We start from the raw sequence: 18,778 nt of genomic DNA, 5'->3' as shown, positions 1-18,778 counted from the left end.
AAAACAAGATTCGTTAAGCCATTTATTGTAAAGTTTGGACAGAACTGGAGCAACCTCGGCAGAGCATTTTTTTAATAGCACAGCCGGGATGAGATCTGGTCCACATGCTTTAGAGGTGTCTAGGTTTTTTATAATAGCATGTACCTGAGAAGGGGTGATTTTCAAGTCGTCAAGTGTGGCGTCTGTTCGCAGAGGAAAATCAGGGAGTGAGTGGTGTACCGAGTTCAGTGTGGAGTTTGAGGCAAACCGACTGGCAAGCAGATTAGCCTTGTCAGTTGCCGTGCAAGCAACCTCATGATTGTTTGTTAGTGGGGGAATAATTGACTGTCCATTATTAACTACGCTGTTGTAGATTTTCCAAAAATCCCGGGTTCCTAATTTCTGTGCTTCGATGCGCTTTCTGGTGGTTTCAGAGTAATCTGACTTAGCTGTGTCTATCACTCTCTTACAATTATTTCTAGCTTCTATAAACTTCTGTTTATTTGAGCTGGACTTATGTCGGTTGAATCTGCAGAACGCATGCTGCCTTTGACAAATGGCAGCTGCACAAGCAGAAGTAAACCATTGGGGGGAGTGGGGCTTGCTATAGTATTTCCGTGCGGGAACATGTGCTTCAATAGCAGTTTTGAACCATTCAGTTGTCTCATTTGCACACTGTTCCGCTGGAAGAGTAAAGATATTTTGCCATGGGGCATCTCTGATGAGCTCCCTGATGGCTTCCCAATCAGCCTTTTTGTAATACCTCGTTGTTTTGAGTAGTGGGTCTTCAGTTTTAGGGCGAGAATTTAGGCTGATTTCTACCATTATCACAGCGTGATCAGCATTCCCGAGTGGGCTATGGGCATTTGTTGTACAGTTATTGGGAACTGTTGTCAGAAAGAGATCTAGAAGTGAGGCATGTTGATCGTGCTGGTCTGGGAAACGTGTCGGAAATGTAACCATCTGAGATAGGGAATGAGATATAGAGAAGCTATATGTGGCGCTACCAGCTACGTCTGTGTGATTTGAGAATCCTAGCCAGTTACTGTGGTGGACATTGAAGTCACCAAATACATGTATTTGTGCGCTAGTATCGAGGGAGAGTGCTATATCTATGCTGTCTGAGACTTTGTTTATTAGGGTACAGTCTTGGTTTGAGGGAGAGCGGTAGAGAAAATATAAGTAGCTAATATTGTGTTGCATATTTAGTCTGAAGCACATAAAGGCCTGGCCCTCTGATTCTAGTTTTATTTCTCTAGTTAGGGGGAGGGTGTTTCGAATATAGACTCCAAGTCCATGCATATGTCTGTCCGAGTCCTTACGGTAGAGTGGGACATAACCAGGCATGTTAAAGTGGTTTTAATCAGACTATGAGATTCATCTTGAGTGTTATTTTTGCAACGTTTCGGTCGATGTAACCTTTGACCTTCGTCAGGCATGTTGATCGCCATCTTCGAAAAGTAAGGAGAAAAGACACTGGTTACATAGATGGTTTAATATTCTTGGAGTTGTAGTTGTTGCTGTTGTTGTTTCGCCGTGGTTTCGGATGTGTGGAAAATTTGGTTGACAAAAGGAAGTAACTCTAAAAAAGCCCCCGAGTGAAACTTTCATGACAAGACCGGTCGCGCCCTAAATGTATGGCTAGAAGAAAACCGTAAAGCCGTGACACGGGAGAAGGTTTCGAAAAGTTGGGACTAAGTGATCACGTAGAGAAAAAATAAAGAACACTTTTCCATTTATGCAACGACGTCAAAATAACTGACAGGGGCGCAAGATAGAGAGTTGAACAACTTAAAGAAGCGGCAAATATGCTAAAAAAAAATTCACTAAGCAGACCGTGCATAAAGAGCAGCAGTATACGGGAACCTCTAATTATTAAAAAAAAAAATTGTACAACCCCTTCTTTGAAATTTAAAAACTAAAAGTGAGATAGTTCCCTGCTAAACTTTCTCAGAGTTTCCTCTCTTTGATAACTACATATTTTTTCATAAATAACACTCAAAATGAGAACAATAGTCGGATCAAAATAATAAACCCTCATCTAAAAAGAAATTAGAACTTTTGAAATCCTAATAAACAAACACGGGAAGAAATTCATAAGTAATTCTTGTAGTGCATTTCGAAAGAAAGTTGAGGGACTTATTGCCAAGAAGATAGTAGCTCTTGATATCTAACACTTTGTGTTCTTGCTGTGATATCTGTTGCATTTATTATTGAACTAGCGGGGGTACCCGACGTTGCCCGAGTGGTAGGAGAGGGTGACCCTGTTTCAATATTATAAAAAGCATGATGTTAAAAAAATATTGGAAAAAAACAAAATAAAGCAAAAAGGAAAAAAAAACGGTGTAAAAAAGGGGGAAAAAGTTTAGGTAGGAAGCTAGGCACGAACTCGAAGCATCGAGGCTAAGGCTAAAAAAACCTGAGACGTTACCCCTACGTCAAAGAGCCATACAATTAACAACGGATAAAATTAAACCTTTAAAAATATTACAGGTGGTTTATACTAACGTCAATGTTTTCTAGCTTAAACCTGACGTTATTGGCGTAGTAGCTGGAGGAGAGAAAATGAAGGAACGATTTGTTCGGCACCCCTCCTTGTAGAAAAGGGTCCAGTTTAGGGCGAACGAATGAATGCTTTTGGCCAATGTTTCGATATTTGTCGTGCAAGATGTCGGGCTTCAAAATGATACCAATATCGTGAAAATTCGTCCCATCTGTCGAAAGTTTTTGCGAGACATACAGACACACATACATACATACACACAAATTTTCGCTGTTATATATATATATATATATAGAGAGAGAGAGAGAGAGAGATTATAAATGTTTGAATTTTCTTACAGTTGTTTGACATTTCTTTACTTCAAATTAATAGATTTATTGAGAGACTTAGGATAATTTCGATCATTTTCTTGTTAAAAACATTTCTTCAACATGTTTCCGACACAGAAAGTCTAAAACAGTATACGTGAAACTTTACATTTTGTGCTATAAACAAAATAGCGCTCCATCCTATTTACATGAACTAGAAATTTGCGCTAAGTAATATTCCATAGAGATATACATAGATGCGTACGTGAGAGGATTTTCATTTTATTTTACTGTTTTTTTCTCTATTTTATATTTTTTATATATTTTCTTTCATTTATTAATTTATTTTTAATACAATTGTATATTTAAATACAAAGATTACATATGTACATACAAATAAATATATAACTAGGCATATACTTGTATATAAATTATGAACCCCCATATATATATATATATATATATATATATATATACATACATATATATATGTATGTGTATGTGTGTCTGGGTGTAAGAGTGCGTGCGTGTGTGTTTGTGTGTGTGTAGGTTGAATACCTTTTCAATTTTACTCATGCGTCCAAGTATATTTATTGCTGTTTTGACGGATATAAAAATTAAATGGTCTGTAACAGTTCTATACATTATTATTGACGAATATTAAACGGCACGACAAAGGTTTCATCCCCGCCATACAATGGCGACGACAAAGTGAAAAGCCACAAATCCTGCCATTTTCCAAAGGCCTAAATGCTGCGTCTTTACGTTTATTAGTCATTTAATATATTTATTAGAACTTTTGAAGATGAGAACCTTAATGTGCGTTCATGCGACTTCGACGCCCCATTTAATACCGAAAAATATTACATATATATATATATATATATATATATATATATATATATATCGATGTAGTATTTATTTCTATTTATCTATTTATCATTGCTTAAAAAGCACCGAAAAAGATGTAATTACTTATGCATTGAAAGTTTAATTTTATGATAATTATTATCGTCTTTGCTCTATTTAACGAATAAAGGTGTGTTTAATGCTGACAGCTCTATTGTAAAACTCATACACGCACACATGTACGGACGTTGAGCTGTTTCATTGTTTCTCAGCTTTCTGCTGTTCAGAACAGGCAGGTGCTTTAAGCTGGGATCGGAATTCCGCCGATCTTTCAACAATCTCTGTTTCAATATATACATATATATATACATATATATATATATATATATATTACTTACATATACATATATATATATCGAAATTCAAAATCGCGTAATGGAAACATATTAAAGGTATTTGCAGCTTCTCTTCAATCTTTCGGATTTTAATCATGTAAAATAACACTTTTGTCCTTTTGATGGATTGATTGTTGCTATTTCCTCCGACAATTTAAGGGCATAATAGATTCACAGATTGAATATATATATATATATATATATATATATATATATATATATATATATATATATATATATATATACATATATAATTAAGTGGTTGATTTTGCGCTACGAAACAGATACTCTCAAGAATTGTAAATGTCAACTGAATTAAATGAATATGTAAAAATATAGCCAACATCATGAATTTTAATAAATATTTTTTTGTCATTTATTCACTATATATATATATATATATATATATATATATATATATATATATATATATATATATATCTGATGAGAAGGAGAGTATTTCCTCGAAACTCCGCGGATTAAGGACTATCCATTTATCTAGTGTTTCCTTTTCAGATTAAATATGTTTTTTAACTCATTTCAAAGTATTTTTTTAACATATTTCATTAACTGTTTGCTCATATATATATATATATATATATATATATATATATATATATATATATATATATATAATATGGTGCTCGGAAAACTCGTCCTCGGAAACTCGTAACCAAAAAACCCGTACCCGGAAAACTCGTCCCGGAAAACTCGTCCGTTTTAGCTAGGTAGGAGAACTGGTCCCTTATTGAATAAATATCGATTGAAAACACATTTTATGACTGTTCTTGAAGAAGATATTGTCTTTTAAAGACATCCCATAATATTAAAAAAAATATATTTTTATTTGTTTACTGCTGTTTAAAAAAAATTAAATATAATTATAAAATTAAATTTTCTAAGTGTTCGTTTTCTACCTAGCTTCGAAGGTTTTTGTTGGTGCAACTTATTCTAAGGTTCATTTAAAAAAAACCCAAAAAAAACAAACAAAAGAAAACAAGTAATGTCCAGTGTTACATTTGAACAAAAAATGTCCGACAAAAGATTATCACGTCTTAGGAGACTCGTAATCACTCAAAAACAGAAAATTAAAGAAAATACTGAGGTATATATAGTTTTAAAACAAGCCGCCGTCCTAAAGAAAATGATTTTGCATATTTTTAGGTAATGTCCAAGATCACTGCATGGAAAAAAAATCAAAGCTGCCGGAAGTAGATACGGATGATTATGTAACGAAACCGAACGGAAAACATGAAAAACGAAACCATATATGTATAAAAAATTACTTTAGTTTTTACCATTTCTTGTGTTATTACGAAACTAACAAACAAAAAAGAAAACACTTCATCACTCATCAAACAAATATTTGGATCCCGCGTAAACGGTATCATACATGCTTTACTTCAAATTATATTCGTTTTTCTATTTCTTCTTTGTCTTTTTCGACCTCTGCATATACGATTTAAAAAAAAATACTTCTTTACTATATCTTGTTTGCATCTGTTTACTAAATAAAAGTATGGAAACCTGTAATTAACCAAATGAACAGTTTTGTAAAACCGTATTTCATATTTGATATACAAATATTTATGATATTATTAATCATTAAACTGTGTAAATACTAAAACCTAAGAAAATTATAACAAAGATTAATTATTAATTGCAGTTTGAAGAATATGAACAAAGGTTTTCAAAAAAATCATTAAGTCGCTTCTGCTTTTCCATAGTTCGTCTAGTTAACACAAGTCTGGCGTCACGGGATCATACGCTATGTTCTTCACGATAGTTTGGCAGACCCTATCAACCTCTTAATATTCGTTTTTAGTTTTTTACTACTTCATTGTTTTCTCGTCTTCTATCTATTCCTTTTCTTCTGATTATTCTTGATTTTCTACTCATTTATTTACTTTTCTATTCCTACATCTTTGGTTTACTCATAAAAATTGCAAATTAATGTTGAACGTATATAAAATATACTGCAGTCGCTGCCCTCCTCCCTCGCCAATCTTTTACAAAAAACACCCGCCTTGCTGAATCCACTGTCAAAAACTTTCCCCACTCTTCATCTATGCCTAAATCAAAACGTAGATTCCATGAGCAAAGCTTCTTTCTTAGAACTGCACGCCTGTGGAACTCTGTTCCGTCTGCCTGCTTCCCTCCTGATTACAACTTTGATGTCTTCAAGTCCAACGTAAACAAATTCCTGATGAACAGTCCCCATAAGTAGACACTCTAAAATATCCACACTAACCTGCTGTACTTACAATAACCCTTATCCCTGAGTGTCTTCCGGGCCTTGATATGTGGTGACCACCTTGGAAAAAAATTAAAGTTTATGTACACGTTTCGACAACATTTATTCAACAAACGGTTAGCAATAAAATAGTATCGGTTAATAATTCTGTTAACACATGTTTCTTCAAAACGTATTTCTCTGCAAAAGATGTTCTTTGTGTGCAATAAAATTCTAAAATAGGTCATATATATTCTGAAAACTTTACAATGAAATCTTATTTCAGAACCAGAGATAAAATTTCAACATGGCGGAATGAATAAATATAATTGTTTATACATTTATTTGCGAATGGGTGTTCACTTGTATAACACTTGCAAACGTATTTATTTATTAGCAAGGCCCTTGGAAAAGCCAGTGACTGAGAAATATGTGTAATCAAAAAGTATGTTTTGATAAAGCTGATATTTTTAGGATAGTACAAAAAAATAGTTCTTTCTTGGACAGGAAAAACAATAACAAAAGGCAGGTACTTAAAAAGTATCTTCCCTCCTCTTCAGGTCACGATCACAGTGTAGTATCTGGTCCGATGATACACTTCACCGTTTTTCTCCTAAGTTAGTGAAGGAAAAATTCTTCAGGACTGAGATAATTTTTATTTTTGTTCCTATCCAGACCGCCCCTTTTGGGGGAGGGACTGGATTTTTCCTACATTAAAAACCGACTTTGTGTCTAAGTTTGCCCTCGTGGGGAGGCAAGTGAATAGAAACATTTCTATGAAGATTAGGTCGATTGTATATGAACTATAGACTGACACAAATGAGATAAATATCTACATAAACGTAATATATTAATATATCGTTCAATAAATCGTTGCCTCCGTTCAGTTTTGAAAGACAAAGGATAACTCCTGTTAGTTAAGCAAGGGTTGTGCACTCTACAACTACACATGTCCTGAATCGGCACAGTTTCAGTCCAGTGGCAAGTCCAGGACGACTGGAAAGAATTCCGAGAAAAGCGGACTACACATACAGCATGTGGAAGTCCAAAATGATCCCCAGTAAGTACTGACATGGTTCAACGTTGCTTAACTACAGTGATCTAGCGGCAACCGGTGTGTTAACGTGATAATGCCGTATAATAATGCTGTATGAGTTTTCATTCAATACAAATAATAAAATCACATTGTAAGGGCCAATGTTTAATTTACGCCTTCAGTTCAACATTTCTTGGCAAACAATATTTTCTTCCTTTGCCCTGTTTTTTTCGAATGTTCGTATTTTTACGTAACGTTTCGCTTACCTCCTCCTTCTATGAAAAATATTCTTGCACGTTGAAATTACTACGAGTTATTTTCGCACACCATTACAAAAATAATCATATATTGTTATCATGAAATTTGAAAACGTGGTTACATCTAAACGAGATCACCATTCTTGTCTAGCGTTGACAGATTTCATTGTTTAGCTAAGTTCCCGAATTCTATATTTTAAAAGCGGGTTAGACTTCAAAAATTTTATTTGGCATTTTTCAAAGCTTAATGTACGGATTAACTATGAAAGGAAATAGCAGAAAATTATTAATTATAAAACTATGTAAACTCTGTGGACAGGGCAGACGTCTTTGCTTGCATACTTACTTCAATATTGTCTGTGTGTGTGTGTGCACGTGCATGCATGTACGTAAAGTTTCGTTGTGTGCTGGGCGAATATATATATATATATATATATATATATATATATATATATATATATATATATATATATATATATATAGTAAGTTATAAAATATATATAGCGATTAAGCTACACTGAATATTCCGCGTTTCATCCACTCTAGGACTCTTCAGGCTCATGCGCTATCTATCTATCTATCTATCTATCTATTTATCTCTCTCTATATATATTCAATCTATATATATTCAATATATATATATATATATATATTCAATATATATATATATATATAGAGAGAGAGAGAGAGAGAGAGAGAGATAAAGATAATGTTTATGTTTTACTATCTATTCGAAGAACGCTACTTAACCGTATTTATCGTTTAAAAAAGCAACAAAAAATCTATATAAGTTTAAAAAATAACAAATAAATCTATATAAGTCTAAATAACTGAAGAAGGCTATATAATTTTTTAAAACTAAAGAAATCTATATAATTTTCAAAAACTAAAGAAATCTATATAATTTTCAAAAAACTAAAGAAATCTATATAATTTTAAAAAAAACTAAAGAAATCTATATAATTAAAAAAAATCTATATAATTATAAAAAACCAACAAAATCTTTATAATTTTAAAAAAATTAAAGAAATCTTAATTATTCTAAAAAACTAAAAAAAATCTATATAATTTTCAAAAACGTAAGAAATCTATATAAGTTTTTAAAAACAACTAAAGAAATCTATATAAGTTTTTCAAAAGAACTAAAAAATCTTTATAAGTTTTTAAAAAGAATTAACGAAATTAATATAAGTTTAAAAACATAAGATATCTATATAAATTTTAACGAAATAAATAAATCTATATAAGTCTAAAAAATAAAGACATTTATATAAGTTTAAAAAAACTAAAGAAATTTATACAAGTTTAAAAACATAAATCTATATAAGTCTTAAAAATAAAGAAATATATAAGTTTAAAAAAAAACCTAAGGAAATATATATATAAGTTTAAAAAAATAAAGAAGTCTATATGAGTTTTAAAAAAGCTGAAGGCATCTATATAACTAAAAGACTACAATAATCTATATAATCTAAAAAAAATAAAGAAATTTAAATGAGTTTAAAAAATAAAAGAAATCTTTATAATTCTTAAAAATATAGAAATGTATATTAGTTTAAAAACTAAAGAAATCTACATTTAAAAACCTAAAGAAATATATGTGAGTTTATAAAATTTAAAGAAATCTATATCAGTTAAAAAAAAATAAATGAATATATATGAGTTTATGAAAAATTAAATGCATCTACATAACTTTAAAAAATATAGGAATCTATATAAGTTTTAAAAACTAAGGAAAACTATATTAGTTTGAAAAATTAAAGAAATCAATATGTTTAAAAAATTAAAGATATCTATATAAGTTTTTTTTAAGAAATGATGAAATCTTTATCAGTTTAAAAAACTAAAGAAATATATATGAGTTTATAAAAAATAAAAAAACTATATCAGTTTAAAAATAAATATATATATATAAGTTGAAAAAACTAAAGAAATCTATATAAGTTTTTTAAAAAAACATAAGTTTTAAAAGGTAAAGAAATCGATAAATGTTAAAAAAAAAAATAAACCGTAAAATCATCTGGGATTTCTTGGCGTAACGGTAACGCGCTAGACTGTGATAAACATGGTCAAGAATTCGATTTCTAACGACACATTCAAGTTACGCTGAAGATTGCTAGGAACCTTGAAACGTGCATATCTGTAGATTACTGTTTTAAAAATAATAAAAAAATAAATAAAAAATATTTTTATCTGCGTCCAAATAAAATATGGGCGATTTTCACAGTAGAAACAATCTTCGAGGCGCAGACGCTACGTAACCGTTTTTTATCGTTTAAAAAAAATCAACAAGAAATCCACATATATGATTATACTGACACGGTCACCCAAACTAGGCCTGGATTGAATGACGGTCAACGAATGTACACACTCCCATATTTTTATTGTGATCAAAATCGGTTACATTGACCATTTTTCAATCAAATCGATTGATTACCTGTTTGGGGACCTATCGCGGTGCGCCGGGAAGCGGCTTCACATGGCTCTCACAGTGACTTAGGTTACAATGAATTGTAGTCTACATTGCATCGAAGAGAACCTACTGTTGGTTTTATAAAATTATTTGGTGCTTATGCAATTATGTTAGCGTACTATTTTTTAAATACTATTTTCGATTTAATTCAAGTTTTCCCATATCTATTACTTATTAAATCATTAAGTAAAAGTAAAAAATAGTTACAAAAAAACGTCCCCATGTTAAGAATAGCTTTCTTATTAAGGTTATTATGTCAGCACGGTAACATAAGTGATTAGGTGCCAATTATTTTTATATATAATGGTTTGAATTAAAGTTTAAAAAGCAAAAGTCATGTTTTATGCTTTTATTGCGCACTAAATAGAACCATTCAATTTGAACGCGCTCCTGTTATATATAAAAAAAAACCTACTCTTACGTTTTATACATCGCGATTTTCGGCTTGTGTGGGAATCACACTTTTCAAATGCGCTTACGAGATTAGGCTGTGTAAGGTGTTAACTTTAGTCAAAATTGCCTTTCCTTCTTGCATTAGATCTTTTTCGATTATCAGGAAGACATTCCAATACAAAACATATCTAAAGACACTGCCAGAAATGTAAAATACCTTCGTGTGAAATTTCATAGCTATCAATCCATGCGAGTTCATAGTGAACAAAGTCACTCCCCCCCATATATATATATATATATATATATATATATATATATATATATATATATATACTCTGATGAGTCGTAGACGACGAAACACGTGTCAGTGGATAATTATATTTTAAAAATTATATTTTAAAAATAATATATATATATATATATATATATATATATATATATATATATATATATATATATATATATATATATATATATATGATTGTTGAGCTGGATTAAATCCGACGATATGAAATAAAATGGAGGTGGAAGGACCTGGATACTCAACGTTTCGCCCGATTTATGCGGGCTTCTTCGTCAATGACCATCCCTCTTGAAGAAACCCGCATAAATCGGGCGAAACGTTGAGTATCCAGGTCCTTCCACCTCCATTTTATTTCATATATATATATATATATATATATATATATATATATATATATATATATATGTATATGGATTTTACCGTTATTGGATATTTTACCCTTCACCAGACCATCCATTCACGTGAAATCACCTTCCCCCCCCTATTAGCTCTGCTTCACTGTGTTTGACCAAGTAAGATATATGACTTACTTGTAGTTTCATTAAATACTTTTGCAAACAAAATACGATCCCGCATTTTGCTAAATCCTACCCTCTGATGAGAAGGAAAGTATTTCTTCGAAACTCCGCGAATTAAGGACTATCCACGTATTTTATGCCCCCTTTTTAAAATTAAATATGTTTTAACTATTTTTCAAAGTGTTTTTAACATTTTTATTAACTATTTGTTCTTATATATATATATATATATATATATATATATATATATATATATATAATTCAAATCTAATATTAATCATGTAACCTTCCTTGATGTTACTTTTAACTTCGCAAATAATACACATATACCTTATGGTAAGGATAGTACGAATCCCTTGTATATACATTTATTATCTAATAACTCAAACATACTATTAACCACATCCCCAAATCCATTGAAAAAGGAATCAGCACTAACTCATCGAAACTGGAAATATTTGATAAACACAAACCCTTTCAAGAGCCAGCCCTAAAAGTATGTGGGCATACTAATAGCATCATATTTTTAGAAGCTATAAAGATAAGAAAACCTCAATATGCAAGCTAAAGCACTAAAGAAAGTAATATATATATATAAGCACTAAAGAAAGTAATAAATGCCGAACATAAAAAATACAGTAATTGTCTTTATTTTTGAGATGAGGTGTTTTCATTGATTGAGATTGTCGGACTCACTTCCTCATCTTGGTTGTTATCCTCACAACGTTTCGGCCGTTTTGCTCTCCGGCCTTCATCAGGTGTTTTGTATCAAACTGGGGAACCGTTTGTTAGGAGTCTCGAAGCCAACGCTTTATTATTATTACGGGGGTACAAAAGTTCGATACAAAAACACCTGATGAAGGCCGGAGGGCAAAACGGCCGAAAGGTTGTGACGATGACAACCAAGATGAGGAAGTCAGTCCGACAATCTCAATCAATAAAAAATACAGTTTATTAGTTTAAGTATAAATTCGTTGAATTTAATCATTAAATCCGTTAGCAAAATAGCTGGAAAGCTGGTTGACTCATTCTAGCGCTCCAAAAGGCATGTAACTCCCGACGCAGTCGCCTACCTATACAAGGGTCATATACGCCCTAAAATAGAGTTCTGTTGCAACATCTTGAAGATGGCGCTCGGGGTACCCTACCCTATTAGTCATACTAGTTATTATAGGTGATATAGGGGTTCATTCTACAACCATTTACCCAAAGAAGAGACGTCACAAACATGGTTCTGATTTCCTGTTGTTTTCCAGGCAGGTGCTTGTGTTAGATTAAATCTATGTTCTCCTTTCACTAAGCCAAAGAAACACTCGCCCATCTACAACCACTATCAGTAATTTCCCATAATTCTATATCTGTTTTTAACCCTATAGATACATTCCATAAACAAAGTTTCTTTCCTAAATCTTTCTGCTGCTGAACTATATACGGAGCTAAATACAACGTCGTCTTCATGTTCAATCAAAACCAGGTTTTGTTTAGCCATCTCTTTGAATAATTAAATTATCTTCAACTTCCATCACTGACGAACATTACACAGCTGTCTAAGTGACAAACATGCAATCAATAATCCTTATCCTTGAGTGGTCTTTTCGCCTTGATAAGGGATGGCTCCCTTGGAAAAAAAATCGCAGGAGATATGTATAAATACATAAGCATGATGACCCGACGTTGCCCGGGATTGAATGAAGATCAACTAATGTGTAATCCTCCCATATTTTATTGTAAGCGAAATCGATGAAATCGCCATTTTTTTCAATCAAATCGATCAATCGCTTGCTCTAGTTAGGGACCCACGTCGATGCAGTGGGATGAAGCTTCATATATCCTCAAACTAATTAGTCCACAGTGCACTGCAGTCTGCATTTCCACGTAAATCTCCTGCTGATTTTATAAAATTATTTTTATATAATAGCTTGAATTAAATCCAGTATCATGGTTCATTGGTGCTCTAAATTAAATTAAATTAAATTAAAAAAATCATTTCGTACATGCCCCTATCATATGAGTTAACCTAATGTTGATTTTACATGTCTGTCTTTTCTACTTGTTCGGTGATACTGGTTTAAATTTAAGTTTAAAATGCAAAAGTCAAGTATCATGGTAAAATTGTGCTATGATTACATTACGAACGCGCCAGTATCATATCCAAAAAAACTACTGCTTTCATAATGCCAGGCCTGTTTTTCTTGTGCCGTAATAAAACTTCTCAAATGTACTTGTCATGTTAGGCTGTATAAGGCGTTAATTCAAATCAAAATCGCCTGTTCAAATTCATCAGATATTTCTGATTATCGATTATCGATACTTATCGAAGATATGCCGAAACAAAATTCATCTAAGAACACTACCAGACACATAAAGTGTATTTGTGTAAAATTTGAAAAAAATCGGCCCCGCTGTTTAGGAGTCCATGGGGAAGGAAGTTACACACACACAGAAAAAGTTCCTTTATATAATAGAGATATAGGCTACTAACCTTTTCACAAATCACGTATCCAGGGTGTTTTTTTTCTTACGATGGATAAATTAAAATCCATGCGGACGTCGAAATAACATGGTTTGCCCATATATCATTTATCTACCCTGTAAAACATCGGGTTGTTTCCCAGCCGACTATAACATAGCCGATTTCCAGTCCAACTGAAAAGAAGTTTTTATTAAACAGACCTTTCAAATAAAAATCATTACAATCACCACGATGTTGTCTCAACTTGGATTCGTTAATTCTTATGTAGAGTTGCTTTTTGAAACATGATGAGCGGTGACTCCCTTATCGTCACTTGGATGTAAGGGGTTACTATTTCGGACCATGCTTAGGAAAGATAAACTACATGTTGGTTTTCGTATTATTTAAACTACTGCATATCAGTACAGTCGGGGAATCATGCAGCAGGGCCGGAATTCCAAGGTCTAGCAGTTCGAAGGAAAAAGTTTACAGTAGAAACCTTCTGGCATTAACGGAACTCAACAATGAAGGGGTGTTGTTTTTTTTTTACACAGTGATCACCACTTATCAAGGTCCGGAAGCCACTCAGGGTTAAGGGTTATTGCAAGTACATTACGTTAGTGTGGAGATTTGATGAAGTGTTTACTTAAGGGGGCGGTTCATTATGAATTTGTTAACATTGGACTTGAACTCATCCAAGTTGTAGCCCGATGGGAAGCAGGCAGACGGAACAGAGTTCCACAGGCGTGCAGTTCTAAGTAAGAAGCTTTGTTCAGGGAATCCACGTTTTGATTAAGGCACAGATAAAGAGTGGGGGAAATTTTTCACAGTGGATTCGGCTAGACGGGTGTTTTTCGTGAATTATTTGCGAGGGGGGACAAGAGATTGGAGTTCAGACGAGCACCTGCCATGGAAATAACGATAAAACAAGGATAGGCTCGGAACGTCTCTTCTGTGGGAGAGAGGTTGCAGGGTAGAGAAAAGGGCATCCACCACTAAGCCACGACGTCTATTTTGTACTCTGTCAAGGCAGGATAGGCTGTTTTTTGCAGCTCCTGCCCAGATATGGCAGCAGCATTCCATCCTTGGACGTACTTGGCTTTTATATAGATAGAGAATTGCATCAGTAGTGAGATATCTTCTGGAGCGGTAGAAGGATCCCACCATCTTTCCAGCGACCTTGGCAACAGACTTGATGTACGTGTTCCATTTTAGATCAGGAGTAAAGGTCAAACCCAGAAGCTTGTCAAAACAGGGGGCCTCTCCCAGACGAGAGCCATCCATCACAATTGATGCCAGATGGGGATCAGAGCGTTGATGATGTAAGGATAGGTGTTTGGTTTTGGGTGCATTAAAGGTAACCAGGGTGTTATTTTGTTGCTAGGTACCTCGGGGGTGCATAAGTGCAATTTTATCAGAGTACATTCCATTAAAATACTTTTTAAAACACGCACACGGATGCAACATTGTGGCGATAGGACATGGGTTGGAGATTAGTTTACAAAGCGAGACCTAATAGATTCGAGACTTAATACATTTATACATAAACATACACATACACACACGTGTGTGTGTGTGTGTGTGTGTGTGTGTGTGTGTGTGTGTGTGTGTGTGGAGCAAGTATGTAAAGAAATGCTATTAGGTAAATAGAGCAAGACTTATAATAATTAGAATTCCATTAAAACATCGACACGTAATTTAATCTATGTTCGAGTTTGTAAAGCAATTATTTAGAAAACAGCTGGTCTTTTATAAACATTTGTTCAATAAATCATATTTAATAATTTATTGCCTCAAAGTTAATTATATAATTTATTTTTTTCGTATTGTGTCCATTATTTAATGCAAAGCATTTAAAAGAAGAAAACCAAATACAACAGGATGTTTATTTGGCACGACATTAGCCTTCCACTCTTAAACATGTTTAGGGGTTTGGACGGGATTCTTTTGCAGCTCCGTATATGTTTGACTCTATCCACGATATATTTATGGTTTCTTACTCGTATTTTTGACAATATATATATATATATATACATATATATATATATATATATATATATATATACATATACATAAATATGCATATATATTTATACATATATATATATATATGTGTGTATATATATATATATATATATATATATATATAATCTCTGTGTGTGTTACGTGCCCTCTCATATAAAATAGTCTACTGTTGAATTGATATGCCTACTCTTTTCACTTGTGCGGTAATAAATCTTCTTCATTGCACTAAAATTGTCTGTTCCTTCTTGCATCGTTTTTTGATTGCCGATTATCGATACTCATCGAAGACATTCCAATGCAAAACCCTGCTAGGCATATTAAGTGCATTTATGTGAAATTTCAGCCGTTCAAAGTACATAAGTAATAAAGACAGATACTAACGCACGCACACAAATTTTATTATATCAGAGTATATACTTATACATCTATCTATCTCTTTCTCTCTCTCTCTCTCTCTCTCTCTCTATATATATATATATATATATATATATATATATATAACTATTTCATTTACTCACATAAAATTAATATACGAAAGTATAGATTTATGCGTAAACTTTAAGTATTTACTTTAAAAGTGCTCAATTCGTAGGTAGAGCTAGTTAGTAATTTATAAAATATATATGGCGATTAAGCTACACTGAATATTCGGCGTTTCATCCACTCTAGGATTCCTTTTTTTTGTACGACTCGGAAGAAACGCCGAATATATTGAGTGTAGCTTAATCGCCAAATATATTTTATAAATCACTATACATATATATATATATATATATATATATATATATATATATACATATATATATATATATATATATATATATATATATATATGTATATATATATATATATATATATATATATATATATATATATATATATGAACGGTGATTCGGTTTTTATCATATCAGTCTCAACCCGTTCAATAAAAACGGTATACATTGAAATTAACAATATTTCAAAAATAAACATTTAAATATATATATATATATATATATATATATATATATATATATATATATATATATATATATATATATTCCAGGTGGAGCGATATCCAAAGACGGAGAGTCATTAAATTTCAAAAAAGGTCGTTGATAGTACTCTATCAAAGAGAGCAAATTATACTTTTGTCTGCACATCGTAGCAAGATATGACAGTTTTTAAATAAGGAAGAATATATATATATATATATATATATATATATATATATATATATATATATATATATATATATATATATACATATATATACAGCGTGACCAAAAAAAAAAGAAACATAATGGAGGCCATCTAGATGATATGCTGTAGAACGGAGAAAAAAAGACCAAAGACCCTAGTGTTTTGATGTGATGTTTTGAATATAATAAACTAGTTATGACCAAAGTTTCATTTCATTCGGACGAAACACTAAGAAACGGGCCTTATCAGATTTTGGACCCGTTTTTTTTTGGTCATCCTGTATAAGATTTGATTTCGTGCTAGAAGCCTTGACTCAATTTTAATTTTAAAATGAAATTCTAAATCAAATATTCTTGAAGCTAAATTATAACGCAAAAATAAATTTCTTGTTTAAAATGTATATATATATATATATATATATATATATATATATATATATATATATATATGTTGGAGCTGTACTACTTCCTCAGTATTTATTTATTAATCTTTTCTCGCCATGATATTAAATTGAGGAAAAGAGCTGCGTGACGTGAGATGTTTGGAAATGTCGAAAGAATTCGTCTGGAAAATCTTCTTTTTTCCGTATTAGAAACGTCGACTAAATGTGAATTTTAAAATGAAATACGCATGAAAATACGTTTGAAGCCAAATTACAAGACTAAAATATAAACAAGTAATACTTGTTTAAAATTTATATATATTTCGAGGTTTTGCTTCTTCGTCGGTACCCCTGGGTCGATGTGATCAATGATCAACCAGGAATGAGTTTAGTAGTGTTCATTTTGCAACTAAATTCATGTTGGCTGGGGTAAGGTTTTTCATTGAGGTCGTTGTGAATTCCAGGAGTTTACAGTGTTTGTGGTTAATTTGAGACATGTGTCGTTAGTCTGTAATATCGTATTCTATATAAATAAGTTAAAGATATTACAATAGTAGAAATGAAAGAAAGCACAATATAAGTTCCGTTACAGAGAGACAAATATAAAATCGCTATTATTAAAATAAGTATGATAGTACAATCAATACAAATATAAGTCTTGGAGCATGACTCTAACAGACGCCACTGTTTCTAATACCCTCTGCAACATGGCCGGATGTGATTTGGCAATGTGCGTAGAGATACAAAGAAACACGTTCCCATAATTCTCTTCCCTAGATCTCTCTCTTTCTGTTCAGGCCGTCATGAGGTGAGCACCATAATTTTTGTCAAAGCTAGTAAGGTTAGTTAGCATTGAAAAGCTTATCGTCCAGTTTTTGTAATATATTGTATCGAATGTAAAATAAAATAGTTATATGTTCCATATATTTTACAATTGTGTCGATTGTCGTTTTCTTGTGTTGCCATAAATGCCTTTATAAATGCCTTCATTGAACAATGAAGCGGCCGTAAAATGAAGAAAGAAAATTCCAGTCAGAATGCCAAGAATGAAGAAGTCGAGACGTTTCCTGTGAGAAGGAGCCACACAGAACATCCAACATCTCAGGTATGCTTTTCTTCTTACAGATCCTAACGACGGCCATCTTCATATTTTCCCGAGCCCGCTGTAAGGCATTTACTATAACACGTCTGTCGGTCACACCTCAGTGACCGGCGGATAGTGATATAAATGGTGCCGTGATCAGGATATATTGTTTCCCAACATGGAAATAATTTCGACCCTTAAACCTACGGCACAACCAAAAATAATAACCCCTAGAGGGATCGATTAAAAATATGGCCCATGGTCTTTAAAAACTGAACGAACTGAATATCTCAGGCCAAAATTAAAAAAAAAATGTTAGAGCACGCATACAAAACACACTCAAAAAGAAAATTGAGAACTTGAAAAAAGTGTCTTGCACCTACAAAAAAAAAAGAAAAAACAGTT

The sequence above is a fragment of the Euprymna scolopes genome, chromosome 18 (genome assembly GCF_053919585.1).
Source record: "Euprymna scolopes isolate OS-2025 chromosome 18, ASM5391958v1, whole genome shotgun sequence".
In the NCBI taxonomy this organism is placed as follows: Eukaryota; Metazoa; Mollusca; class Cephalopoda; order Sepiida; family Sepiolidae; genus Euprymna; species Euprymna scolopes.
This window is presented reverse-complemented; position numbering follows the sequence as displayed.